The sequence below is a fragment of the Podarcis bocagei genome, assembly GCF_964188305.1.
Source record: "Podarcis bocagei genome assembly, chromosome: 2".
NCBI classification, from domain to species: domain Eukaryota; kingdom Metazoa; phylum Chordata; class Lepidosauria; order Squamata; family Lacertidae; genus Podarcis; species Podarcis bocagei.
The window spans coordinates 109,842,555-109,865,396 of NC_138126.1; positions in this window are offsets into that span (position 1 = coordinate 109,842,555).

Genomic DNA, 22,842 nt, shown 5'->3' on the forward strand with positions numbered 1-22,842 from the left:
TCAGCATTTGTTATTCTCTGCATGTTACAAAATTGTACAGATCCTTAGTTTATCTCTCTAGATGTTATCAATAAAAAGTTTGTGAATGTTTATTCAAAACCTGCCAAGGAGTCCAGTTCATTCTGTTGTCTCTTTAAGTACTTTGTAAAGGGTTCCCATTCATCTTGAAAGTCACAGCTATCCTTGTCATGTCGTTTATGTGTCAGTTTTGCCAATTCTGCGTAGTCCATCAGTTTCCCTTCCCTTGGTCGGGATTTCCTCGTTCTTTCATCCTTGTGCTATTAAGACTCTTGCCGCCGTTCTCGCATACATAAAGATATTTTTCAGTTTCCTTGGCAGGTCTTTTCCTACAATCCCAGTTTCCATATGTAGAATTAAAAGCATTTCTTTGCCACCTCATGAAGTTGGCTTTTAGCTCAAAAGTGTTTACCTTCATGCCCAATAGGCATTATGTGTGGAGTTAACAGAGAGACTGTTGTGCTGGAACTGAACACTAACTTTTTCCCTACTTCCCATCTCCTTGCTCAGCTCCACCTAGTGGTAAATCTGGTGTTTATACAGCTACCACTGATGTGCCAGCTAAAAGTATGGAGGTTGTCCAAATAGAGGTACAGTGGTACCTCTGGTTAAGAAATTAATTCGTTCCGGAGGTCCGTTCTTAACCTGAAACTGTTATTGACCTGGGGTACCACTTTAGCTAATGGGGTCTCCCACTGCCACCACACGATTTCTGTTCTCATCCTGAGGTAAAATTCTTAACCTGAGGTACTACTTCTGGGTTAGCGGAGTCTGTAACCTGAAGCCTTTGTAACCCCAAGCATTTGTAACCCAAAGTACCACTGTAATAGCAGTGGTCAAGCCCAACAAACTTTTTACACTTGCCTCAGAATTCAACTTGTCACCACCATCATGCAACCAATGGAAGGCCCATTCAAGTCTTGCAAATTCAACTTCAGAAATGCAGGGGATCCTTCACAAAGCCACTCCCAGGTTCTTCAATGATGGAGATGCCAGGAGAAAAAGAGGGCTAGAAATGAGGGGCTAATTCCATTTGGTTCACATTTTAATGAATATCTATCTAATCTGCACCTTCCAAAACAACACACACACCCCAAAATATAGCCAACCATTGAAATTCACAGTTCCTTTAATTTTGCGACATGGTTCTCCAACCAAACAATGTGCAAAAAAAGGTGCATGTGTACATTATGACACATATATTAGTGAAAATAACATACAAACTGCATTCTATCAGGAAAACATGCTGACAGAACTGTGTTAATAGGAGATGTGCACACTGAAATGCTGGTGAATTTTCATGAAATTGCTGGTGAATTTTCATGAAATGCTGGTGAATTTTCATGGGAAATTATTTTTAATGGCAAAGTGATGTGGAAATGTGAAGTACTGAATTTAAGATTGCAAAAAGGAGAAACTGTCAATTTCAGACTTGCTCATCCCTAGTGAGAGTTTGCTATGTCCTGAAAAACATGGGCTTCTAAGCAAGATCTTCACACCAGGCCTCTTTTAGTCCTTTTTGCTTTGCAACCTTTGCAAAGTCTGCCCTCTGCGCCACTGTGGTCTGCTTATCTATCAGCTAGTAAAAATGACACATAAAATGCCTTTTTAAATGCCACCTTGTTTATCTTTTGCTGGTGTGCCCGTGTTTGGATGAACAACTCTATCCACTACAAAACAAACATTGTGATTCACCCATTTAGCTAAGAGCAACAGAGTCTCCTAGTCAGATAGCGACATACATATGTCATTTTCTATTGCTGCGATGGGTGTGCTTGTAGATTACTGTCTCCATTTTTTCCCCTTGGAGGAAACGCCTCTCTTCGTCAGCAGACCAAGAATATAATGATTCTTAGCACATTCGCAGCTTGTTTGTTGCACTTGAAACCGCATGCCACAAAGTAGATCACTTATCAGTCCAGTTGCGTTTATAAACTGCAACTGAAATGTGACTGTTCTCCACTTCGGAATAAGTTGTTCTAGTGGTGGGCTTCACTGGTTTGTGGGAGGATGTGAAGCTGGAAATCGGACCATATCCTTATGCTCCATTTCGTAGTAAATAGCCACATATTTTATGAAAGAGATAAAGAGATTGGGGGGGGGGGTTCCTGAAAGGCAATAACTCCTCATGAACATAAGGTGGCAGAAGAGTTGTAATTGAAAGGCTCGACTACAGGCAAGCCAGTTTCTAAGGTTTTACAAACGTATTCCCCCCACTCCAAAGAGAATGCATGTAGTATCTTTGTACTGACAGTTCGGTGCTTTCTCTTCAGAAAGCATTAATCTCTGGGGTTTATGAGTTTTTGTTCTCGCGTCTCCAGCAGTAACGGTGAAAAGATAATCTAGGCAGTTGACGCACTGCTCTTCTCTATAAAATATTCCAAACTTCTCCTCACAGCCTATGAAGCAACTGATTAAGCTGTTTAACTGGCATTCATTGGAATGTATCTGTGGATCAATGCTACTCAGCAGTGGAATTATTTGTACATGCTTACAAGCTGGAGCCAGTGCTAGCAAGGAAATGTCAACCACCCCACCATCCACATTTCAGAATGCATTGCATTACTTCTCGTAAATATTTCCGTATCTGACCACCTCACCAGTTCCATACCTTCCACGACTATCATTGCAGACAAATCCAGTGGGTTATTTACCAGGTAGACCTACTGAAGGTACAATACTTGGGTTGGTGATATCGCACTGAGTTATTCCAGGCTGTGGTCTGAAAAGACATGAGACCGCCATCTTGCTGAAGCTAAGCAGATCTGGTTCTGGTTGATAACTTGGATGAGTGCCTGTCTGAACGCCACAGACTCTTTGTCGGGTTCCAAGGAAGAAAGGTGGCATATAAATGTAATAATAAATTATAAATAAAATAAAAACTTTTCCTTAAAAGAAAGGCTTTAACCCTTCTGTTGATAACATCACTATGGATGCTTATATAATAAATAAATATCTACACCTATACTAGGTGCAACTGTCCCTGCTTGCATCACTTGCAAACGCTGTTGTCGTTTAGTCGTGTCCAACTCTTCATGACCCCATGGACCAGAGCATGCCAGGCACTCCTGTCTTCCACTGCCTCCCACAGTTTGGTCAAACTCATGCTGGTAGCTTCGAGAACACTGTCCAACCATCTCGTCTTCTGTCATCCCCTTCTCCTCGTGCCCGCCATCTTTCCCAACATCAGGGTCTTTTCCAGGGAATCTTCTCTTCTCACGAGGTGGCCGAAGTATTGGAGCCCCAGCTTCAGGATCTGTCCTTCCAGTGAGCACTCAGGGCTGATTTCCTTCAGAATGGAGAGGTTTGATCTTCTTGCAGTCCATGGGACTCTCAAGAGTCTCCTCCAGCACCATAATTCAAAAGCATCAATTCTTCGGCGATCAGCCTTCTTTATGGTCCAGCTCTCACTTCCATACATCACTACTGGGAAAATCATAGCTTTAACTATACGGACCTTTGTTGGCAAGGTGATGTCTCTGGTTTTTTTGCAAACCCTGCCCACCCCCCAAACTCTTGCCAACCTGCTACCCCCTCACAGCTCCTTCAAACCCCCATCCCCCCCAAAAAAACCATATACGTGTCTAACTGCTATCACCAGCTGCCAATCCCCACCCAGCAATTCACCAGAAATTGCCCTCTCCCACACAGTGCACCCCTAAATTCCCCTTCCTCACCGTTTGCACCCAAACTCTTTCTCCTCCTCCCCACGCAGATTGACCAAATCCCAAGATAGTGCAGCCAACTTGCAGAGGACAGAAGAGGGGGAAAGACTGTCTACCCTTCGCTCTTCACTGCTGTCAGACAGAAGTGGGCAGTGGGGCAGGAAGGACTACTTTCATTCCCCTCTGCTTTGTGAGTGGGAGGGGCAGCAAGATCTTGGGCATGTGCTGAGTTATGAGGGGAGCAGGAGTTGGTTTTTTCGGTGAGCTGTAGGCAGCAGCAGAAGGGACACGGGTGGTGCTGTGGGTTAAACCACAGAGCCTAGGACTTGCTGATCAGAAGGTCAGCGGTTCAAATCTCTGCGACGGGGTGCACTCCCGTTGCTCGGTCCCTGCTCCTGCCAACCTAGGAGTTCGAAAGCACGTCAAAGTGCAAGTAGATAAATAGGTATCGCTCTGGTGGGAAGGTAAAAGGCGTTTCCGTGCGCTGCTCTGGTTCTCCAGAAGCGGCTTAGTCATGCTAGCCACATGACCCGGAAGCTGTACGCCAGCTCCCTCAGCCAATAAAGTGAGATGAGCACTGCAACCCCAGAGTCGGCCACGACTGAACCTAATGGTCAGGGGTCCCTTTACCTTTACATTACTATAATGGTGGCCTGGCTATTTCTGTCTCTGCAGAGGCCACCTGATGAAATCTTGGACCCTGATGTTACCTGGGATCTGGCAACGACATGAGGAAAGAATATCTCTGTGCCACAGTCAGATGAACTACGCTGTTCCTCTTCCAGCGAGGAGCAAAGACCCATTTCCCTCGTCCTCTCCACCTCGTTGTCAAAATAACATTAGATATAGACAGCAGCAAAAGGAACAGGCAACCCCTAGGAGGCACCTAATTAAAGCCCCTTGAGGTACTTTTATTTTCCATGCCTTTTAATAGGTGATTAGGAGCTGCTGCTTTTCTTCCCTTGCTCTCTGTTTTATATGAGTTGCTGCTGGCTTTTTAAATAGTCTGAATCTGACACAGACTCGTTTCATGCTGAATTTGTTGGGAGCAGCTTTCAACATTTTAAAAGAAAAGCGACCTATTTATATTTTAAACATGCAAACAAAGAAAACAGCCTCACGTCGTCCATCGCGACTTAAAAGGGTCAAATGCTCCCCAGTTTCTCCTTCACTCTATCCCATTCTTTTAAAAATAAAATAAAAGCAAGAGTCAAAGCCTAAAAGGGGAAGAAGAAGAAAAAGATACTGAGATTGGAACGGTAGCATCTACCATTTTCTCTATTTACTACACAGTTAGACATACAAGCTAAATGACACTCCCTGAAGTCTGGTCGCATTCAGGTGGAAAGGTTTCCTTCTCCCACTTTTATTCTGCTAGTTGACAACCAATTGATGTGTATTTATATCAGGAAATTGCCGTCTCCGGGCTGTGAGCACAGTGGGAGCAAAATCCTGCCATGGTTCATTATAGTGCTTTCAACGTTTAAAAGATGTTATGCAACAAAAGAAGCCAAACTGGCAATCATGCTACCGTTTCAAGAGACCTCTCTGCTCTATAATTTTTTATATATATTATGAGAGATTGGGCTTGCAGGGGTTTTTCTCCCCCTTCGTGACCTGTCTGGGCACACTATCAGAGAAAGCATTAGAGATATTTTTCTTTTCATACACTTGTCTGGTGTGTCTGTCTGTGCCATTGCTTTTCCTTAATATGAACAGATAATTTCTCTCTTTACGAGTAAGTAGAGCACAGGAGGCAGGGGTTTATTTTGTTTTCTCCTTTTGACACTATCAGGTCAGATCTCAGGAAGATGCAGTATGCTGTATATTTATTACCGAATCAAATTTCCTTTGCTTCTGCCTGCAAAAATTTGCCTCCGAAATAACGTGTTCTGTTTTTGTTTCTGTACCAACTGTATTGTACATCCCTTGGTAGGCCATTTAAAAAAATAATAATAACAAAGCTTGTTTTACAAGGAATTGAAAATGTTTCATAGTTCTGCATTTCCATATGTACTTGTCAAATATTATAAACATGCGGAAGACCTGTCCTGCTAGGTCACTCAGAGGCCCATCTTAGTCCAGTTTCCATGTGTCTAAGCAGGGTATTGAGGCGATAGCCTCCAGTGCTGTTTGTTCCTAGCATCTGGTATCGATATACTGCTTCTGCCAATGGAGTCTCCATTTAGTTGACAGAGCTAATAGACAATGAAATACTCATATTCCCTAACACTGCCTAATCATTAAAAAAAAAACTGTACACATTTTCATTTTTTTAAAGGAAAACAATGTCAAAAATAAAAAAATCAGTTGAGTAAAAAGTTCAATTTTTGTCATGTGTAACGTTTTTGTGGGATTTAGTACTTTCACATGTGTAATGCCCATAGGATTCTGGATCTAAAGCAGTGGTTCCCAAACTTGGTTCTCCAGCTGCTTTTGGACTACAACTCTCATCATCCCTAGCTAGCAAGGTGTCAAGGGTGATGGGAATTGTAGTCCAAAAGCAGCTGGAGATCTAAGTTTGAGAAACGCTATTCGAGTATCTCTTTTCAGAACAGCACCTGAAATTATGGTGGTCTGGGAATACAGATATTCATGTGTGGGAAAGAAGGATATCATCCATGTTGTTTATGGTCATATTTCTGGGCAACTTTAATTCACGAGCTCAATTTTCTAATGCTGCCACATCAGATACACAAGTGTATCTAAAGAACCAACCTCAGGGTCCTTTTCAGTGCTGTGCAACATTCTCAGTGGGCTAGCAACCTTCCAGAAGCATTGGAAGTGCAAAAACAGAAGGAAAGGGAAGCGGTACTGAACCCTTTCCCTGCTGGCCGTTATTATTTCTCTACTTCAAAATGCTCCCCAGCTGCTTTCTTCCATTCAGGTTTCTGAACATGCACACCTACTTGGAACCAATTCCCTACATACCTATAGCACCTTCTTACACCAGGTTTTCCCATGTTCCAAACTCTCCTAGTACACCTGGATAATGTTCTGCACTGCAGGCAGTGGCGTAGCGTGGGGGGTGCAGGGGGGCCGGCCGCACCGGGCGCAACATCTGGGGGTTAGGGTTAGGGGGCGCAAATCCACGGGTTAGGGGGCGCAAATTACTTGCCTTGCCCCGGGTGCTGACAACCCACGCTACGCCACTGACTGCAGGGCTGTTGCTTTTGATGTTCAGAAATACCTCGAGCCAAACAGTAGTGACCCTCTGTTTGCCACATCGTTTACAAAATGCCTATACAAGTGACCATGGGATCCTGCAACTCCCAGTTCTGTTCAAGCACTACTTGGGTGTTAATATTAATATTGCAACCCTCAAGAGTTTGCTGCACTGAGCAAGTAGAATTTGCATCCAAGTGCTGCCCAAAACTAAAAGCCAGACTAGTAATGGGAGCATAAATAACTTGTTCTGTAGGGCTCAGCACACCCAGCAGGGAAGGCTGCTTACTGAAGAGGCTGGCTAGAAAATGAGTGCGAAAGGCCTTGGTGGATTGAGGGGATGATTATCTCAGAACAGACAGATGACTAATATTGCTAATTCTGCAAGGCTATGTTATGGGCCTAATGCAATTGCCTTGCTGGATTGTGAAGCCACACACACACACACAAAAACCCTATTTCTAAATTCTAGCTATGTTCTTCATCCTGAAATAGCTGGATAAGCATCGAGAACATTAAAGCCAGGAATTCTCCAGGAATTTTGATGTGAACCTGTATGCTTGTGAAAAATTTTAACTATCACACACACACACACACACACACACACACACACACACACACACACACTTTGGGTCAGCTGAAATAGCATTGTCCTTGTGAGTTTTGGGGTGAGTAGGGAATTGAGTAGGGATGAGAGTGGTGCTGTGGTCTAAACCAATGAGCCTAGGGCTTGCCGATCAGAAGGTCAGCGGTTTGAATCCACGTGACTGGGTGAGCTCCTGTTTCTCGGTCCCAGCTCCTGCCAACCTAGCAGTTCGAAAGCACGTCAAAGTGGAAGTAGATAAATAGGTACCACTCCGGCGAGAAGGTAAACGGTGTTTCCATGCGCTGCTCTGGTTCACCAGAAGCAGCTTAGTCATGCTGGCCACATGACCCGGAAGCTGTACACCAGCTCCCTCGGCCAGTAAAGTGAAATGAGCACCGCTCATCATACCTTTAGGGAATTGAAGCTCAAACAGTTACACAAATGTGTTTTCACAGGATACAAAAGCAGCTTTGGAGACTTTGGAGAAGGTTTCATGTTATGGATGGCATATATTGTATTGTTAGAACTGAGCGGTGCAGTGCCAGCCCAAGACATTTTGCCGCTTGAGGCAAAATAGAAAATGGCGCCCCCTGCCTCCCCCGCCACTGCTGCTTGAGCCGACCTGAGGTGGTGGGGGAGAAAAAAGTAGTCTGGAAAGGAGCAGGAGTTGGTGAGGTAAGCAGTGTGCTCCTCAGGGACATTGAGAGCTGTTTTTGACTCCAGTTTCAAGAGACGTTTCCTCTCAGAGAGGAGACTGGGATGGCGGTGGCAGCTCCTATCTGCAGCTAGAGCAGGAGCAGCAAAGGTGCACAAAGATGCCCCCTCACCTTCATTTCCAGATCTGCAACGCCTCCCAGCTGTCCCCAGCCTGTCACCTGAGGTGACTACCTTAGGAAGGCTAATGGGCCTGGAGTGGCAGTTCATATTCTGCAACCATTTTGGAAACACTTTTCAGTGTCTGGCCACTATGTTTGCTTCTCCTTTTAAACTTAAGGAATACGCCACAAAAACAGATCCATACTGAAGTGCTTCTGGGACATGCAGAAGTTTAACTTCATTATACTAACCAATATCATAATAAATTTATTTTACTTTCCCATTGGTTACTGCTTATGCTGCTGACTCTACTGAAATCTAGGCTGCTTAAAGTACAGTGGTACCTCGGATTACATATGCTTCAGGTTACAGACTCCGCTAAACCAGAAATAGTACCTCGGGCTAAGAACTTTGCTTCAGGATGAGAACAGAAATCGTGCTCTGGCGGCGCGGCGGCAGCAGGAGGCCCCATTAGCTAAAGTGGTCCCTCAGGTTAAGAACAGTTTCAGGTTAAGAACGGACCTCCAGAACGAATTAAGTAATTAACCCAAGGTGCCACTGTATTTTGGAGGAGAGTCTGAGTCCAACTGTCTCATGGCAAATGATGTTCTGCTTCATCAACATTTTTGAGTTCTTTGAGAGTTGCAACAAATGTTTGGGTGGAGTGATCCAGCAGAGATTATATCCTCAGTCGTTGTCGTCCCCCGCACCCAAGGCTTTTGACAGATACTGCTACCAAAATGTCCCAAGTAAACGTCCCAAGCTTTGGGACCAGAGGTCAGATCCCCTCATGGCAAGGTAAACTGATAAACAGCAGAAAACAGAGAGTTGCTTCTATGTAGAGTGGCGGTATGTCCTACTTTACAGCAGACGGCCCTCTGCTTTGAAGGGCTGTTCAGTCCAAATGTCTTTTAAAAGATAAAAAATCATAAAAAGAGAGAACAGGAATCTTGAAGTTGCCCATCAACAGTTAGCAACACCTAGCCAACAGACTAAGAAGGCACACAAGTCACCTGCTGATTTCCTCAGTATGGTGAATGTATTGTATTCCTCTCTCTTAATTATAGTACAGTGGTACCTCAGGTTACGTATGCTTCAGGTTACATACGCTTCAGGTTACAGACTCTGCTAACCCAGAAATAGTGCTTCAGGTTAAGAATTTTGCTTCAGGATAAGAACAGAAATCGTGCTCTGGCAGCGCAGCGGCAGCAGGAGGCCCCATTAGCTAAAGTGGTGCTTCAGGTGAAGAACAGTTTCAGGTTAAGAACGGACCTCTGGAACGAATTAAGTACTTAACCCGAGGTACCATTGTATTTCTAATTTTATGTCTTTTGTTGTTGTTTAGTCGTGTCCAACTCTTCACGACCCCCTGGACCAGAGCACGCCAGGCACTCCTGTCTTCCACTGCCTCCCGCAGTTTGGTCAAACTCATGCTGGTAGCTTCGAGAACACTATCCAACCATCTCGTCTGTCTATACATATATAAAAAACCATACACAAATACTGTTCAAATTCTTGCCTCTGTTTCCCCCCGGTGCAAATCATCTTTTTGGCAATGCATAACTGGCCATGAGATCTACATGGACACAATGAGGCAATATCAGGGCAGAATTATTTCCCTGTGCTTTTGAGGCATTTTGATGTCCCATAGCCATATCGTTCCGCTGCACTTCTTTTTGGCTTGAGAAGACGTATGATGAAACTAGTCACATCTAATGCACAGTGACTGCCTTATCCGTTGATGGAGCTAGAAGGTAAATGCATATGATTGATGTACAGCTGCAGACAGCCTCCTAGCAGCCTGATCTCTTTGGGTTGTGCTAAATTATAAATCAAGGCAGAGACCTCTTCTGTCTTGTAAATTTGTTTTGCACAGATGGAGGCAACTCTGAGATCAAGGTGCGTTTGTGTGAGAAGTATGAAGGGAAGGCTGAATCACTCACACCCAGTATGTAGCAAATTGTTTCTAATTCTTAAATGAGTAAGAATGGCAAAAGGCTGCAGAGAAATAAAGAACCTCCGCCTTAATATGGCAGCACCAACGTCAACTGTAAACTTGTGAGCAAAGGATCCTAATTTATATATCGTTTTATCTCATTGTGTCCTCTCGCTTTTTGTGAGCCACCTTGAGCATTTTAATGAAAACGTGAGGTAGAAATGTATCATAGAAATAATAAACACATAAATAAATATTTGGCCGATCAAAATATTACTGTAGAGTAGAAAATACTCTTGTTTTAATCATTGGCACCGGTTTTAGCTGGCAAATCTTTCTGATGTAGGATCAAACTGGGTTGTAAATGATGCTCTGATGTGCCGGTGAGTTGAGCCCCATTAGTTGAATAGTTTACACTGAGCCAACTTGAATCTGTTTTGATTCCCTGACAATCAGGCAGATTTGCCACATCTAGATGCGGCACTGAAAACATGCACCCCTTGACATTTACAGACACCGTTGATTTTTAATAGGATCTTTCACTTGTGTGAGCAAATTTTGCATCCTTTTTAAATAATAGATTTTTGGCCCTTGTCTGGCTGCTGCTAATTATTCACGTGCTGGCTCATTTTGAACCTTGCTGAGAAAAGCCTGTGAAGCTGCATTAAAAATGCCTAATGTTGGTTTTATTATTTTTGTACAAGCCCACAATTGCTCCCCAGTAAAACAAAACGAAAACCCTAAGCTGATAGTGCAATAATTTTTCACTGAGCTAATTACTGGAGTGGAAGATGCAAAGCTTTCTGCCAACTGTGCCTCCTCTGCTGGCAAGCAGGAAGGTCACAAACTGTTCACAGAGGCTTTGCTTCCCTGTCAGCAGAAAGAGGGCAGATCTGTACTTCACTAGCCCATATTTATTCATTCTTGCAAAATAGCTAATGACCTCCTGCTAAGCTAACTTTGCCTATGTTGTGGGTTCTGATTTCTTGTTTTGTGGGGCAGAGGGGTGTGGTGGAGGAGTATTTTCTTCATCACATGATTTTTTTAAAAAAAATATATAATATTGCCAGCATCCAGCTCACTCATCTATTAAATCAGAGTTTCACAAAATAGGCCACCTAAAACTCTAGATAAATATAGACAATTTAGGCACTGGAAATCCAAAGAAAATTTATAGAATTTGGGGTATTTTGGTGAGAGGACAGCCTATTTCTGAAGGGATATTCTGGGAGAAGTTGCAGAATATCCTCTTCAACTAGTTCCAGGTTTCTCAGGTGCATCCCTTTGCAGGTCAGCTGATTTTGAATCCCTCTTTACTCACTGCAACATGGAACTCAAGGGTGCCACATCAACCAACTATTAATTACCAAAGCTATGGGTAGCCGACATAGTTTGATTTTGGTATGGGAAGGGGACCCGGGTATGCAACTTGAGGAATACAAGTGCAATTGCATTTGGTTCCAGAACCCTTTGAAATCTATTTTGGCCAGAATCCAGGAGGCCATAGTTAAAGCTCTATTGAGGTGGCATGGAGCTCCATGTTGTCTCTTCAAGGTTAACCACTCTTCATCCATGCAATCAGTGGCGTAGCGTGGGTTGTCAGCACCCGGGGCAAGGCAAGTAATTTGCGCCCCCTAACCCGGAGCAGGGTCCCCATAGATCCCCTCGCGAGTGCGAGCGCCCCCCCCAGATGTTGCACCCGGTGCGGCCGGCCCCCCTGCACCCCCCACACTACGCCACTGCATGCAATGCTGGTATGAATGTGAGGTTGAGGGCACATTCCTCCATATGTGGAGGAAATGCAATGTAACTCATTTTGTGTTTGTGTGTTTTCACTACCATTTCCATCATAACTGGTCAGAAATCACTCCCCAACCCTGCCTTTGCCTTCTTACCCATAGAAAGTAATGCCAATCCAACCTTACTGTAGCCTCAGCATACTATTACCTGAAAACCATACTATATTCCCTGCTCATTAAAATGAGGAGGAGGAATAATAGAATCGAAGAGTTTGAAAGGACCGCGAGGAGACCCAACTCTTTTTGAATATGAAGCTCGAAAAAAGCAGGAGATAGGAAATGCCAACCTCCAGATGCAATAGTTTTATCTGAACATAAGCGAAGCAACTGAGTTTTTTATATGTATAAACTTGCTTTGTGCAGGTCAATTTCATAATAAGACGTGGTATTTCTGGAGCGCAAAAAGTGCATTGACTGAGAGTACAAGATCTATTGACTTTTTAGATAATGAAATGGGAATTTATCTTTTAGGAATAGGAGCTGCTGCTTCTTCTTCTAACTAAAATGGGAGAACTGTAGCATAATTTCCATGAGTGAAGCACACAATGGTATGCTTTGCAATCCACACCATAGATCTGCAGCCAAGGTAATAGCTATAATAGTAGAGAAATGCTAACTCATTTCCATGTCTCAGTTTCAAGGTAAAAAAAAAAATCGACACAAATCAGCTCATGTTACTACAGTCAAACAGAACTCACACAGCAGAAAGCAATCTATTTTCTAATGTATTCCATTACCTAAATAGCTGATTAGACCAACAGAAAAACCACATGCATAATTCTGAGAGAGAGAGAGAGAGAGAGAGAGAGAGAGAGAGAGAGAGAGAGAGAGAGAGAGAGAGAATGAATGAATATGTGCAGAACAGCTTAAACTAAAGCTGGAGATTTGATGTGGAAAAGACCACACACATTGCCTTTTTAAAAAGCAAGAAAATGTGGGTTCCCTGCTTATATGTCATAAACCCCTTTTTGAAGATGATAGAATATAAATCCGGATGAGTGTTCATCACACAGCTTATCTCACTGAGCAACCATATCAATATACACTCACTGGAATACTATAGCAAACTCCATTTTCTAAGAACTAGTCACAGAACATGAAAAATGCGAGCCTTTGCATAAAATCCCTCTGAATATTAATAAGGAACAGAGTAGAATTTCTCACATACCATCAGGGTTCACAGCAGCTTAGCAGTTATATACTGTCTGCCAATGATGTGCTGTTGAATCACCACATACTGTATGGAAAAGGTGGGCGGCTGACACAGTTTCTAAACAGTGGAATGCAAAAGTCCAGTACATTTCTGCTTTTCCATTCTAAATGGAAATACGAGAACTTTGCTATTCGCACTCTCTCTTCACAACTGATTAGTATCTATCCAACCGCAAAACAGAAGGTAAGAACAAGTTCCTCAGGTTGCAAATTTGATCTTTGGGCTTTAATATTATGTAAAATTACACAAGCATTTACCCAATGATGGGAAGCAACACGCTAACACTGCACATTATAGCGGTACTTTGGCCAAAAGTTGGCTGCTCTGATCAAGCAGGGAAGAGCCAAACCTGGGAGCAGGACTGTGCATGTGTACCTGGAGTGAATGCAGATGTCCCCCTGGCTGTTGGGACCGCAGTGCTCACCTGGGCTCCAATGAGCAGGTGGGATATGCCTTCTGGAATCCATATAGGAACACAGAGACGTAAGAAGCAGTAGCAGCCAATGAGGCGGCATGGGTGGGGCATTCTTGCTCTCCCAGCTTCTTACCCAGAAGGAGGGTCAAGGCATGGGGAGCTTGGGGCCAGTGCAGCACATGGTGCTAGTAATGTTGGATTGGCTCTGCCATCAAGCGCCATATTAGGCCAACCTCCCCATGCCTCTCCCTTCCCTTCTCCATTTCAGTAAGTGCCAGTGAGCCACTGTGTTAGGAAGCTGGGAAAACAATAGTACCCCAATACACGGCCTCACGGGCCACTACTGATGAAAAGATGCCTTATACCAAGTCAGTCTACCAAAATGCAAATGCAACATGCTGGCTAATAACTGTTAGTAAATATATAATTGGTATGATGTCATTCAAAATATACTAATAAGCCACTTCAAAATCATATATATATATATATCATATAACACATCTCACAAATTATACAAGTAACTGCAAGTTGTTATATGTATCTCAAACAACCAATGAATAGCGAGGAACACCAAACCGTCTCTCAAAAGAAAGATGTCTCACAAAAGTCTCAAAGGAAGACGTCTCTCCGAGGTCTCAGAAGGACAACGCATCTGGAATAGTTCAACTGTTTCAGAATAAAGTCTTCATCAGCTATTATTCTGAAACAGTTGAACTATTCCGGATACGCTGTCCTTTTGAGACTTCAGAGAGACGTCTTCCTTTGAGACTTTTGTGAGACGTCATTCTTTGAGAGACGGTTTGGCGTTCCTCCCTATTCATTGGTTGTTTGAGATACATATAACAACTTGCAGTTACTTGTATATTTTGTGAGATGCGTTATATGATATATATATATATTATTTTGAAGTGACTTATTAGTATATTTTGAATGACATCATACCAATTACATATTTACTAACAGCTATTAGCCAGCGTGTTGCATTTGCATTTTTGTAGATTGTCACATTTTGCAACACAGGGGTTTGTGTTTGTTCAGATTAGTATACTGAGTCAGAGCACTGAGTCAGCATTGTCTATACCAGGCATGTCCAACCGGTCAATTGCGATCTACTGGTCGACTGCGGGGCATCCGTGGTCGATCCTGGTTGATCCCCCCCCCAAAAAAAGAAAAAAAAAGCTCAGCAACTTTGGTTCTTCCCCAAAAAAAGCTCAGCAACCTTGGTCAATCCAATGGGTAGATCACTGTTGGTATTTTTTATAGTGGGAGTAGATCGCAGTCTCTTGGGAGTTGGACATGCCCAGTCTATACCCACTGGCAGCATCTCTCCAGGATTTCTGACTGGTAGTCTCTCCCAGCCTTACTTGGAGATGCTGGGAACTGAATTGGGGACCTTTTACATGCAAAGCAGATGCTCTAACCCTGAGCCACAGCCCTTCCCCTAGGGTTGGACTTGCATGCCTTCTGCAACTTGCATAGGCATATCTGCTTCTTGAGATGAATCAGAGCCTTCAACACCAATATACGTAATTGTACATTCTTTTGGCTAGTCTCCATAGACTCTTAGTACAAAAAACACACACACAAAAACAATGGAGGAACTTGGTCCTGCACTCTAGGGCTTTCAGGCAGTGAATCCATGAGAAACATTTGCAAGTTTCATCTATGCCAGACAGTGTCATCAAACAGGGTGCATGAAAGATGTAGAGTCGCAATAATACAACAGAAGCCCAGCACGCCTTTATATTAATTTCATAATGTTCCTCACTGCCACCGGTTAACTATTAAGCACAAAGAAGAAGAATCCAACTTGCAGTTCTACAGCCAACACTCTCCCATAGCGCTAGATTTGTTGTTTTTTTGGATTTGGGTATATTCTGCCACATTGTATTAGATCAACTGACATACTATGATAGAGGCTAATGCACCGTGCTAGAAATGTGAATTTAAAACAATAAACCATTTCTCATTTGGTTCATTAATCACTGTGGCTGCCTCCAAGAATAGAAATGACATTTTGGGAAATGAGGATCTGTATTAGGTAGAGTGCCATAGAATATTTTTCAAGTGCTCAGCATTCATTCAATCCATCCATCCATCCATCCGTCCATCGCCCTTTTGCAAAGCTGGGGAAACTGTGGTACTATAGATGGTATTGGACTCCAATTCCCATCAGCTCCAGCCAGATTGACCAATGGTCAAGGATGCTGGGAGTTGTAATCCAACAAGTTGAGTGGTACAGGTTCCTCATCCTTGCCCTGTAGCAATTCCCAGTATGCAAGACCAGCCAGCAAATTGTGGACTTTTGCTTCTCTGCTACTCTGACCAATGTCATGAATCTTGATATTGGCAACTGATATCTTGGCTCCGTTCTTGTCTAACGCAAATGACGACAAGTTGGAAGATGTTGGCTAGTCCCTAACACCAGGGTTTGCAACTGTACTTGAGACTTCTAAGTTTAACCAGTCTATTAAAATATCTGAACACAATACCCACAGATTTGCTCAGATTTGCTTCTGTGGTCTCACTGTAGGTTTCATTCCCAGTTATTGTTAAAGACTACTGACCATGCATAAGGGACAGGACCTGGACAAAGTTTTTAATGCAGAAATATGCAGGTAGGACTAGTGCCAGACTTTAGGGGGGCTGTGGCATAGAATGACTCCCCCGCTCAACAAGGGCAGGATCCATGCCCACTGCTGCACTTCTCCCCAGGATGCTCTCCACCACCTCTCCCCAATCAGGATAGTGTTGGAGTTGTTTATCAAAATCCCTGATCTGGACCTTGTGTAGAAATAAGTGAGCTTTCCACCCAAAGAATGAGTTTCAAAGCTTTACTGCAGAACTGTCTTGAATCTAGCTACAAGAACAAAATACGAAGTACCACAATTGCACTCAAGCCATGTGGTTTAGTCCTTTATGCAGTTCGGTGAACTTTCCTCTCTCTGGTCCCAGAGAGAGCCTAAGCTTGTTCATCATTGCAGAGCTTCTCAGCAACAACTGCTGCTGCTAGCTATCACCGACACCTCAAGTTTCCTCTCCTGCTGCAAAAGCTGCAGCTCAGGTTTCCAGAGGTGAGCCATAAGGTAGTTTAACTTATTGAAATGGAAAAACACCAGCCTTCCGCTTTCACCCAGAGTTGAACCTCTTGTTAAGGTAAACTTCTCTTCACAGCATTCCAAATAGAACACAGCATTAAACTTTTAACTTTAACATGCAGGACACCTGCCTTGCTTGCTGCTGTGCATGAGAGTGACCACAATACCAACCCCCCTCTTCTCATGGGTTGCCACAAACCACCTTCCCCACTGGGCTTCCAGAACTGTTTCTGTGTCAGGTGGGCAGGATAGCTGCTTTTGAATGGGACCTCAGCACAGCTCCCATCTGTGGCAATTGACTACCAAGTCAATTGCCCAAGGTGCAATGCCAGACCTACAGATCTATAAAACAACAGATTTATATAGATTTGTACATCTACAGAGTCTACAGACTCAGTAGGACCAGGGTTCTTGTAAGCCAACTTAGCAATTACTCTGTAAAAAACAGACAGACAAGCTACACTCATTATAACTATAGCCAAACAGCTCCCCTTTTCTGCTTCTTTTTTTAGCCTGAAAAGGCCCATTGGGATGATGCAATTAACAGCAGGGGAGTCCACTCCACCATTATCCCATTCCAAATTGTTTCCCCAAGCAGACAAGGTTTCAAATTATTGTTTCTCCAGTTGCCTATGTGAGTAGGCAATGGAAGCAATGAACAGTCGCCTCCCCACCTCACCCCAGAAAATGGGCTGCATACTCATTTTAAAGCACAGCTGCACATTCTTTCTCTCAAAGAATTCTGGGCACTCTAGTGTACTCCTTGAGCAAGAATTCCAAGCAAACCTTAAACGATAGTTCCCAGAATTCTTTGAGGGGGAAACACGCTTTGAATGTGCTTTAAAAGTATACTGTGCATGCACGCTAAGTCTCTCCCCCACCCCCGCAGTGATTTTTCAAGGGGTGGGAGATTAGAGAAATATTGCTACTACAGTTACATTTGCATATAATGTGAAATTTGTCTCTCAGACATATATCTGCCATGATCAGACTTTGTACAGAACAACAAACCCCTGTGTTGCAAACTTAACACAACAAACAATACAAGCAACACGCAGACCAGTATACTAGATAGCACTGTATGTTTAAGACCATTCATCCTGAAGGACTCGATTCTGAACTGGATTTAAATTGTTTCATTTGATGTTTTTCTATTTGTAGCTTTAAATTGAATTACTGCAATTCATTCTCCCTGTAATGAGCGCCACCTGGGAATGGTTACTTATGCTTCAGGTATCATGCAACTGGTAGCACTGGTTACATATCCACATGACCACTGTTTCTTGTGCATTTTTCTAATCTATGGGGTATGTACCTTTGTTCTTCTTATTGTAGTTGTAGCATATGGATTGTAATGTGTGAAGTTTATATAGTTCATGTACACAGGTCATTGTTTCATATTTGAATTCTTTTGTAGTTGTGCTGAAGAAGATTCCAGCGAAACAGTCAAATTATCCGGGATCACTGTCCGTTGTTATTCACCTACTACTTCGGCACCATGAACGCCTAAAAAAAGTTTTACTGCTTAGCCCACAAGATAGCATCTATTCCTTTGTTTATACTTCTGTGGACTTTCAAAGATTGCCAGACATGTGTTCAATTGATTTCAAATATATTAGAGAATTTACAAGTGCACACATCTTGTTATTGTTACTAAATCATGTATATTATGCTATAAGAATTACAGTGCTATCTAGTATACTGGTCTGCGTGTTGCTTGTACTGTTTATTGTGATCAGACTTTGTGCCAGGGAAACCCAGTTGGGCTTCTGTGGAACATAGTTTAGTGGTATCCAAAGTCTCCACATATAAAGCTGTTGGCAATCACATGGCTAGAGCTCTCCCCCTCAACAGCTGTACCTGCAGAGGCTTTGCTCAAACTTAGAAACTACCGCTACTGCTACCCAGGAAGTGTCTCCAAACCATGATTTAAAACACAGATTGAATTCAGCTTGCAAATCATTATTTGGTGGATTTACTGGTTGCCAGTAACCACAGCTTGTCCAATTCAGCCAACATGACAAACTACGGTTTGACAAACCAGGAAAGGGAGAGAAAATATTGTGACTTAAAAGATGGAAGCACCTGTCTTAATCTATGAGTGGAGAAGCTTTCCTAGGAATAAACTTCCTTAACTTTGACATGCCAAACTTTAATTCACCTGCATCCAGGGATGGTGCGTCCCGTTTCACCACTTGAGATGAAACAGGAAGTGCGGCTTTCCTCTGCTGCTGCCACATGCCCTGCCACAGCCATCATGGGTGGAGTGCCACTGCCACCTGTGCCAATTTCAGGCAAGATGATGCCAATTTTGGGGGAGATCTTCCTGAAAAGAGTGCGCAAGTTCTTCTGTGATTTCAGGTGAGATCTCGCCCAAATTCTCTGCCACCTGAGGCCGTGGCCTCACTCTGCCTGCATTTCTCAGACAAACCAATTAAACAGGTTCCAGCTGGCTCAGAAACATTTCTGTTACACAGCCAGTTTACAAATGACTGCTATTATTTGTGTTCTTCCACCTCCCAAGGCCTACATGAGTGTTTGAAAAGGGGGGCTCGATCTTTAATTAATATTGACTAACTTACTTAGCAACTTGCATAGCAACAGCTAGCACCAATTAGTGGGTTCTAACAGATACACCACATTAAGCTGAGATGGCCAGCTGTGTGATAAAATGAGACACAAGATGGAATAGCCTTTTCAGTACGCTTTCCCCCTGTTTTGATATCATAGAAATGCCAACACACATTCAGGATGGAAGCATAAGAGCAGCAAGCTGAATTTTCACAACTTGTAAACATGTAAATTTACCAGAGAAGTGTCCGGGGGAGCAGGCGGTGGCATGGAGGAATAAAAAATTCTCAGTCTCTTTGGATTTAGAACATGTAGATCGGGGAGCAATAAGTTCTCTGTCCCTAGTTATATATAGAAATTATGTCACTGCCAAGAGGGCATTTCTATATTCCTGCTTATATTGTTTTAATTCTATTACAGTTTAATTACTTTTTAACTGTTTTTATATGTTTCTAGCCTTCTGTATTTTGTCTGTATTTTCCCAGTGTAGGAAATAGGCAGGATGATGATGATGATAATAAAATAAAATAATAACAACAACAACATCACTAAAGAATTTAGTAGGGACAAAAGAGTTGCCAGCACCCCATCTCAATAATAGTCTTCCCCAAAAACATTGAGAATGATCCTTGTGTTATCCATTCCCCCATCAGTCCATTAGCCTCTGAACCTCCCTGCAATGGCCTCATAGCCTCTCCATCAGGGACACAGTTGTCTCATAAGCAATCCCCATGATCAATCAACCACTGAATTAATCATCCTTCCCCTCCAATCCTAATGCAACTTTTCACTGAGTAGAGCAGTGGAATAATGTAGACATAATACTTAAAAGCAAGGGGGCTGAACAGAAGACCACCCCTACACAGTGGCGTAGCGTGGGTTGTCAGCACCCGGGGCAAGGCAAGTAATTTGCGCCCCCTAACCCGTGGATTTGCGCCCCCTAACCCTAACCCCCAGATGTTGCGCCCGGTGCGGCCGGGCCCCCCTGCACCCCCCACGCTACACCACTGCCCCTACAGCCTGTCAGGTTATTTGGGAGTTTCCCAACATAGCCCATACTACCCCACCGCGAAATTCAAACATTTTCAGTGCTGATGCCGTAATACGATAAAGGAACTAATGCCAATGGTTTCTATGGCAAGCCACAGCTTCAACCTGCCCCTCCCTCCCTGCGCTCCTTTTACATTTGCCATGCAGAGTGGAAGCATGGAAGGCAAACTCCAGAGCAAATCAACATTCGATGTGCTGCAGCCTGCAACCAAACTGAACACCAAACTACACGCCATTTCTGGAAATCCAGCATGGGCTCCTAACAATGTTTTTGTTTTGTTTTTTACTTAAAAACAGGAGGGATGAAGGGATTCCAAAAAATGAGACCAGAACTGTGGCGCTATGTGATGAGGCAATTAACACATTCACCCACCCATGGCTGCTATTTGCAAGGCGCAAATCCAAGGAACTGTGCTTTTAATACTATAGGGCCAGCTTGGACAGGAGGGTATATTTAGATAAGGAAAACACCCTCTTCCCAAGCACTGCTGCTCCAGTCCAATATCCCCAAACAGCTGCTGCTTTTAAGTAAAACTAAAAACATTGGGAGATCTTCTGCATCACCTATGGTTTGGCCTTACAGCTATGTCCTCAAGGCAGCTCCTGTTTTCATTTTTGTCTCCCCCACCCCCTCATTTCCTTGCTCCTTCTTGGCGTTGTCTGTTCCTGTGCTAGTCTTTGTATATTTGTAGTCTTCATATGAAAACGCAGCACAGGAATCATTTGTGGGTAAACGCCCTAGCCTGGGATATAGTCAGGGCTGCAAAAAAATTACATCTGCTGGTGGAAATATAATCAACTCAAGAAAATATGTTTCCCACTTTATGAAATGTTCAAATTCTACATTTTTGTTCTTCTCTGAGGAGGAAGTGCAGAAAACATGTCCAACATGCTTGCATTTTATTGATTTCAATGGGGGTGTTAATTTGCCTTCTTAAATCTTCCCCAGCGAAATCACTGAGGCTTAAAAGATCTTAGCTTTGGCTGAATCTTGCATAAATAGACATAAACATGAGACACAGGTAATTTATAGTGGGTCTTACTCCCACAAATTGTGTGGTGTCCACCTCCTCCAATGAAGAAAACTATACACATAAAATACTTGCAGGATGAGGGTAATAATGGGTAAATATGTTAATGACACCGATACATTTTTAATGCTCATGGTGTGAAAAGAGAAGATTGTAATCAAGTGTTATGAAAAGCCATGGATCATACTGTCAGCCTCATCACTCAGTGTGTCTTTATGAGGATGTACAGATTGCATAGTCTTAAAATCTCAATTCATCCCCGTCTCACGAAAGCATAATAAATTAGCATTAAAGTCTAATTGACAAAGTAAAAGATAAACTCATGTGGAATCTACTGAGTAACTTCCCAGTTTCTCTCTCTCTCTCTCTCTCTCTCTCTCTCTCTCTCTCTCTCTCTCTCCTTTTCTCCAAGAAGGCATAAAAAACATTCTGCATTCTAATTCCTCCCATGTCAGAATTGTCAGGAACTGGAGAAACCAGTCGGAGGATATCTTCTGGCTAATGCCACGACCTGCAGGGAAATTTATTTACTTTCTATTTCACTATCCTACTCTCGGGAAAAGGTCAGGTGTGTCAGAGCTGGTTAAGGCTTTAAAGGAGATGGGCATTTGTGTCCTGGAAGATAATACAGGGAGGAAAAGACACAGGGTTCGGCACAAAGCCACAACCCCCGCCTTCCGGAGAGCCTTCGCGTCTACCTTAAGTTTCATTTCACTGCCAGAACTTGATTTTGGCAGCCCTATGGTTCCTTTGCTATCCTCATGGTCCCTGTTCTACGTACGTCCAGCCACAACATTCCAGAACATTCTGGGAATTCTCCAGCATCTTTAATTCAACATTTTGAACTCTTGTGTTCTGCACTAGTGTCTGGTTTTAGGAGCAACATTTAGTTTTGTATCTTTTATACACTTCCATGAACTCTTAGCATTTTTAGTCCTCGGTTAACAACAGTCCTGTGCTGGAGCCAGAAGCTACTACAAGCTAAGTGCCTGTCTTACTCTACAAAGTTTTTCAATTTGCTGTGATGAGGAGCCCAGTTCTGCCTCTACGGTCTCACAGATACAAAACATTGTAAATAAAAACAGCACAGTCTGTCTAAACACAAAACACACACAATTAGTGTCTTTCAGAATAAAAAACAGTTTCTGGCAATCTTTTCAGCAAACTTACAGCTCTGTGTAATTGGTAGACTCATAGCGTCAGCCAATACTCATTAAAATAAGCTTTCCTACCTATCAGCCCTATTTGGTTTGCCTAACTAAACTGTGTTCCATGATTCTGGAGACTGGGAAGCTCAAATGTGTTACCAATTTTGGAATTTGTCCTCTGGGAAAGGATTTTAATCCATTTTGTACTGTTTTCGGTGCACCACAACCACCTTTCATGTTTAAGTCATGCCTTAATGCTTGCAAAACTTGAATGAAAATTAGCATAGTAAGAAACAACCAGTGAACAGCGAGAATAAAGTTAATGTTATCA